The following is a 7,310-nucleotide window of genomic DNA, read 5'->3' on the forward strand; positions in this document are numbered from 1 at the left end:
TAACACACACTGTGAGTAGATAAGCTCACAGAGGATGAAAATATTTCACTGCTTTGTTTACTTTCATTTGTGACAAATATACTTCAAAACACACATCAATATGATTTGCCTCAGCGAGCTGGTGTCTCCTACTGGCTATCACAGTAAATCCACTTAGAAGAGCAATGAGTTTACTCTTTTTATTTCAAAGACCTTTATGTATGGAACATTATATTCAAAACTCTTCAGGTAAAAGTGACTGAAAGGGAATGACTTTTTTTTTTCTTCTCCCAAGTGTCAGACACAAAGACAATACAATAATTTTCTTCTCTCATTGCTAACTGGGATGAATATTTGGGAGATATGCATCCAAAAAGATTTCTGTATGTGAAAATGCGTTTGCCACCTGGGAATTAGCTATGCCTATTTGTTACACTGACCAACCAGACAGTGACCAGATTCTAACTTACCGAGAACCTTGCACTGTGCTATACGTAAATTAAAGTGCTACTAAAGCTTGCAAGAGCAGGAACTAACCTGTCCAACAGGATACCGGGTCATGGTGCAAGAAACTTCAATTCTCATTCCCAACCTGTTTTCAAATACACACATGTGCACGTGTAATGAGTAGACATAACCTCAGTGCTAAGCCTTGCAATAAACATTGCTAAATTTTATAAGAGATAGACAAAGAAACTTCCCTTAAAAAGTAAGTATAATAAGTAAACTTCCCTTTGGTTTCAATTTTCAAGACCAATAAGTTTATAGGAGCTATTTAAATTCCCCCATCATCTTCTCAGTAGTAACTCCATGCAGCTTTTCTAGCTGTTGCATAAAAAACAAGCAAACAAAACCAACAGAACAAAACCACTTGTCTCTTGCTGTAGGTTATGACATTACGCTAAACTGGCACCGATGAAAAACAGGACCACAGGTACTCAATACATTTGGTGCATGAGAGTTGGCTCCGATTTTTTTTATGAAGCACTGCAGCTAAGGACCGCTTCATACCGTTTTTAGTCCAGTTGGAGTTAGGGTCACGGAAAGCAAAAGGACTCCAGGAGTTTGGTGTGTGCTACTGGGAGTATATAAACTATTCTGTGTGCTTTGTTAACTGCACCTATGAGCATGTATTTATTCAGAATTTCTTATAGGGGATGATGACAAAGGAGCAACGTCACTGGCAGAATAAAGCTTGAGCACTGTAATGAAAACACTGCTCTTGTCATTGCAAGTTTTGTTGAAAGTCGATCGAAGATACGCATTTAATTTGTACATAGCTCAGAATACGAAGATCAGCATGCTGGTTAATGCCAAATTATTGCTTAAAGTGAAACTAACTGGGAGTTTTTTCAGGAAGTCAGCTGGACTGTGGCATACCAGATCAGCTTCAGCAGACAGCAAATACAAGGCTAAATGTCTTTTTCCAATCAACTGATCTGAACATAGGCCATCAATCTAGCAAGTGCACAGTTTGTTAAGAAGTGTGTGTTTTTAAACTAACAGCCACAAGCAACCAGGCAGCTCAGGTAGGATAGTACTTAAGAGCATAGTAAAAAGACACTCAATTTGTCCTAAATTGCAATGAGCTTACAGTCTATTAAATTCACACAACCAACATAGAATACCACTACAGTATTAGCACAGCCTCTGGAAAAAGTTGTCTCACATGCAAGATGGCGACCTGCTGTGATAGTTATTTTTAGCAAGTCATCTCTGATCTATAGCCTGACATTAGTAAATTGACTCGTAGCTTATAACCAAAAAATGGGTTTTGGTTACAGTTCTGCAGAAGCATGCTTTCATTTTTAAAGGTTGGCAAAGACTGATTTAATATCAACATGTTTAACTAAGACACTGGCCAGATTATTCTACGATGCATACTTGCATTATGATAAGGGAAGTTCTCAGATTTTATTTCTAGCCCTTACACTGAAACTAGCCTGTGGTGCAATCTGTCACAGTGTAGAAATCAATACAAACTCACGCTCCTGTTTGTCAGTTCCATTTGATACTGTACTGCCAGCATTGACCATCAAGGGACAAAGTAATGGAAATGCACTTGAGAGTCTGGAACAAGAGCACCTGCAGGATTGCTGTCCGAGGTGCACAACTGACCAGAAACGTACCAGAGACGCAATCTGCCTACTGATACACACCTATTGTGTATCCCTTTAATCCAGACAGACCTCATGCACATTGCAGGTATCTCCTCTTTCATTAGTGAGCCCTCTCATTTGACCACACTGCCACAAAAGCCTGCTCTTGCCCTGCTCCTTATTGCTTAGACTTAGAGCTAGTGCTCAACCAGTTTCTCCCAAGCCCAGAAGTCTTCTTACCACATCTTTGTCACAATTCACCCGCCACCTCCTCAACTATCGATAGAGCTCTTACAGCTGTTTCCTACAACTTAACCTTCCAGACATACATTCCAGCAGGAAGGCCAACTGTCTCCCACAAAGCTAGTTTTCTAGGCCAAAACCAGCATGACTCTGGGATAACAGCAGCACTGTTTTATGAATGGACTTCAACTAAACCCAAGTTCCAGAGTCCTTCCTCTCCAGAGGAGCATGAGATCTACTGGCCGCAGTTTATACCGAAGTATTCTAGTTGTTAATAAGGTCAAAAATAAAATCCAAGAAGCTTTGATACTAAAAAAGCTTGCCCTTGCCATCAATACCCTTTCAAGGCCCCTACCTGGAACTAATGGCTATCTGAGGGCTGTCTAGATGCAAATCTGCCACCCACAGCTACATTCTATCCTGAACATGACTTAAACGAGTTTTCCAGCTCCCTTTTCAAGAGCAGAGCCAGTCATCTCCAGGTATGCCTGCTCCTTCCAGGTGCAGCCATAAGGGGCAACTAGAGCCATTCAGTACTGATTGCCAAGGGTTTTCAAGCATATGGCTTAAATATTATCTCGTTCATATAGGTAGGTTAAGTGAAAAATACCAGCATGGTATTCCTCAGCCGTAGGGCCTTCAAAAACCTGCTAGTAGACATAACAGACCTTAGAACATGACATAGAACAGAGGTGTAAAAATATTCATGAAAGAAACAGTGATAGGATCACTGCTGAAAGCCTGGTCAGGGAAGCACAAAGGGAAGGACAGCTGCTTCTCTGTTCTAAGGGGCCTTTTTCTTTAACTGTTGGTTTACTGCCTAGTCTATGTCAGTGTGGTAGAATTCTATGCGCCTTATATGGTTTGTTCTGAAATAGATGGTTCTTTTAATGACTTCACAGATTTCTTCATCCTATAATCACATAAAAACATTTTCACATAATTGTCGTCATTAACCAAAATCATCAGTGCACAGGAGAAGTATCTTTGGCCCAACCTCGCTGTGAAAATCTTCACATGGACTTATTACTAAGTGACTTTACAATTTATTTTAATTTCCAGCATATATCCTAGTCTGTTTTAGAAGACAGAATGCCTTGCTTAGCACCTCAAATTGTTCTGTTGCCTTGTACTTGAATAAAATGGGTTCCAATTATGAGACTGCTGGTTTGATGCTTGTTTTACACCCTTTCTGGAGAAACACAAACAGAGTTAAAACAAGCCTGGTAAGGGAACCAGACCCTGACAGGCTAGACACAATTCTCCCCCTCCCCACTTTTTAGAGTTCCAAATGGCGAAAAGAAACTCAGAAAGTCTTCCGCTTGTTTGGCAACTAACAGAAAAATATTTCTGTTTCCACTTAGCAACACTCTGAATCAGAATTTTTAGTACAAAATCAGTTACGGAGCCTACCCTGTTACTGCAACAGTTTTACTCCGGCTTCTTGCCTTTTAGAAATCTTCAGGGCTGAGAAATTTTTCAGGAGACTCCACTCAAGGAAAGATCTCCACAGCTTCCCTTTGGGATACTGCTCTTTCAGAGTACCTTGCTTGGGTTTTCAAAAAATAAATTCAGAGGAAAGACAGCTAGCAATAAAAATACCTCCACATTTAACATATGGGAAAATGGAAATACCACACTTATGTAAAATGACTGTAGTATGTTGGGGTTTTTTGCTTTATGATACAAAACAGACCTGTACTATCTGCAAACAAAAATGAGAAAATTATTATTTTCAGTCTCTAATATTACATTATACAGGAAGGATTTTTAAGTGATAAGCTTAATTCATACACTTATTAAAAAGCATAAAGTAAATTATTAATGTAGAAATGGGTAAAGTGTAAAGTTTGTAGCTTCTCAGAAGCATGGTTGCCCTCTAAACTGCCATCTGAATTCACACAGTCTCTCATCTAGTGTGGCTTACAATTAAAGCAAGGAAGTTAAGATCTGACATTGCTTCAGTTCCACAGAAAGACATTAATTGTGGATCCTGATCCTGAATGTATTCTGTAACTATCTGAAAACGTCTTACCTTATTAAAAAGCAAAGAATGGTAAAAGGAAATAGCTGGTAAAACAGTTTCAAGGCAGCTGCCTAGAATTTTTCATGGTAATTAGCTCAGTTCCTAGACTTCAAAAATATAAACAAGACTCATTAAATACAGAAGAATGACATTTTCTACATTCATAAAACTACAGATCAGCATTTGTAAGCCCTCATGAAGGCACGCAGCCCTCATCCTAATTAGATATGGTAGTTTAAAACCTAAAGGGGCGGGGGGGGAGAGGCAGCAGATATCTATTGCTGATTTCTCAATTATGGCACTTCCTATTAGGCTAAAATGATGCATACAGGCTTTGAAATACATAATCCCAATGCCACTTTCTGTAGTTATGAAAAAAGGGCTCTGCTAACAACAAAGTCAATTTCATGTTCTGGTATTCCACTTAACTGGCTATCTCCTCAGTTTAAGGGACGTGGCCTGAGGCCACAGTCATGATAGTGAGCTATATATAACACTGGCAATAAAACAAGTATAGAATTCTCGTTGGAACTGAAAAAAAAAAAAATCCCGTATGCCTACATGCATTAAATTGGAATGGTAAGTCTACCTCATGGGTCCCATGCTGGACCTTTTGTAAGATCTTCAGCAGATAACTGAAACCTTTAGCAAAAGTTCACATATGGTTTATCAAAACATACATAAAAACAATTGTCTGCTTACCTACAAGAAACATTTCTGATTGTCCTTCAGTCACAAGAATGATTCTCTACGGGCCATGTGAATCTCAGGCTGAGTCTCGGCTGATTACAAGAAGCTGCACAATGAGACCTGCTGTTGAACGGCAACTTCCCACTGGAGGACAAAGTGCTGTGCTCACAGACATTTTGTACTTTGGCAAGCTCAGTCATCAGTTAAATGACATTTATTTTTTTTGTATCTAGAAGAGTAATTGGGTGAGCAGGACCCATCAGACTGCAAGCTTCCCATCTCCATAAGACAGAAATACACTTAGCAGCTATCTTGAGAGGAAACTGGAGATAACTTGGCACTGTGCTGTAGTAGCAAGACATCACTGCTTTTGAATTGCAGAACCAAGTTCAAAGAGACAAACTGCTTTGCCCTACTACTGGAGGGCAGAGAGCACAAACTTAGAAGACAATTACACAGTATTTGTCATTTTAAAAAAAAGAATGACTGCAGTGGAAGCACTGAGAGCTCCAACACTGTAAAAAGATTAGAAGCTAAATACATTTTTGAGAAAAAATGGTTATGTCTTGACTATGTCACATAACACACTACTGCAGAAATCTCCAACATAGCACAGAACAGGTGTGTTCCTCTCAGTGTGGTATTAAGCAGGAGTTCATTACAGTTGAGCTGCTCCTAAATCCTGTGCTCCAATTAAGATATTGTGTGGGCACATCTTGTCACAGGTGTGGACAGCTCAGGCACCCCTAACTCAAGCCTGTGCTTGTGCTGACAATTCTTGTAGTTTGGCTAAACTGGAGCAAAAGGGGTGGAAAGACACAATAATTGTTTGCAAATAAAAATTTATAAAGGGGGAAACTGTAAACAGTTGAACAACTAAAGAGGTATTGAAGATAAATCAATGAGACAACTGAACATGGAAGAACTTTCAAAGGAAGTGATGGATGCATGTAGTTGACAAAACGCTCAACACTATTACATGGAGATTATTTCAATATTGGTATTTGATTTGAAAGGATGACCAGGCAGGTCTAATTTCTCTCTCTACTAATTTCCATCTAATTTCTACCTCTCCTCTTTTTAAGTTGTATTAGGATGACATTTGAAATATCCGTACTCTGCATGAATTCCTGAAGCAACTTGTGCCAGCGGGAAGGGAGACATACAGCATCTGAATGAAAGCAAGGGAGCTTGGTCAAAATTTCAGCCTGATTTTTTTCTGAATGCTTGCTGTTCTCCTTTCAGATCTGGAAAGCTGCAGATTGACATATCTCTGGATTTTTTATGTTGTGATTCTTTTCTCTTAGGATCTATGCCCTACTGGTTCTGGGAAACTTGTGACCTCTGCATTTTTAATTAGAACTCATAACTTTTTCCATAGCAACATACTTTGATGTTGCAAATACAGAATCTGTCAAATCAAACAACTTCTGGTCAGATGAAGTCCAAATACATATAAATGCTGAGCAGCAATAGGATGTATGATATGACACAGTTAAGAAAAAAATGAAAATACACAGCAAAAGAGGGATGGAAGTTGTGGCTTTGGTTAATCTATACGCTCGATCTTAGCAATTAATGAATCAATACAAATATAAAAGAATTACATTGCATGCTGAACTGGTTTAGACAAAGAATTCTTAAAATTAATTTCCTTGCAGTTGAGAACAGATAAAATCCAGCTGTCTGATTGGTGTGCCAGTACTCACACAGTACAAAGGAAAAGAACTATTCTCAGGAAATATTCTAGATGTCTAAAAAGCCTTACTCAGAAGGATGAACTGTAAAAGCAGGCAGTGAAAGAAAAAGAAATCTGCTGCAACAAAACCTGAGCTCAGATATTAACAGACCCAGGAATAATGCAATTCAATATGATGGGTTAAGAAAAACAATTTAGTATAATACAGCGGTTATATATGTATTTTTTCAAAAACATTTATTTATGATACATACCTCGCATGTGCTAAAAAATATTTCTTTCAGTAAGAAAAACTAGGAATTTTTATAATTCAGATACACTATTTATGTGTTACTCTAATTCATTCACTAATTCTTGATTACAGACATTTTTTTGGTATTACTGTTCTTGACATCTATGCAGGCTCTTTTAACATATTTCAGTGTCAGCAGAGACTTGTGCAGAGTAGTGCTTCCTGTCACCTTTTCCTTGTAATTACCAAGAAAGGCACTACCAAATTTCCTCTCTAATATGAAAAATTCTTAGGAAAAAAAAAATTATTTTCTGATTAACTAGATTTTTGCTCACTCTTACC

The 7,310-nt window shown here is 38.4% G+C and overlaps 1 long non-coding RNA gene across 1 annotated transcript; it reads right to left on the minus strand.

Annotated features, from left to right (window-relative positions):
• Positions 1 to 531: 531 nt before the first annotated feature.
• On the minus strand, positions 532 to 5,079 carry LOC142419241 (uncharacterized). The gene is made up of 3 exons (XR_012778528.1): positions 5,050 to 5,079; positions 4,357 to 4,454; positions 532 to 571 (listed from the first exon to the last, which is right to left on the minus strand). It is a non-coding gene; the product is annotated as an uncharacterized LOC142419241 (long non-coding RNA).
• Positions 5,080 to 7,310: the final 2,231 nt, after the last annotated feature.

Source organism: Mycteria americana, chromosome 20 (genome assembly GCF_035582795.1).
Source record: "Mycteria americana isolate JAX WOST 10 ecotype Jacksonville Zoo and Gardens chromosome 20, USCA_MyAme_1.0, whole genome shotgun sequence".
NCBI classification, from domain to species: Eukaryota; Metazoa; Chordata; class Aves; order Ciconiiformes; family Ciconiidae; genus Mycteria; species Mycteria americana.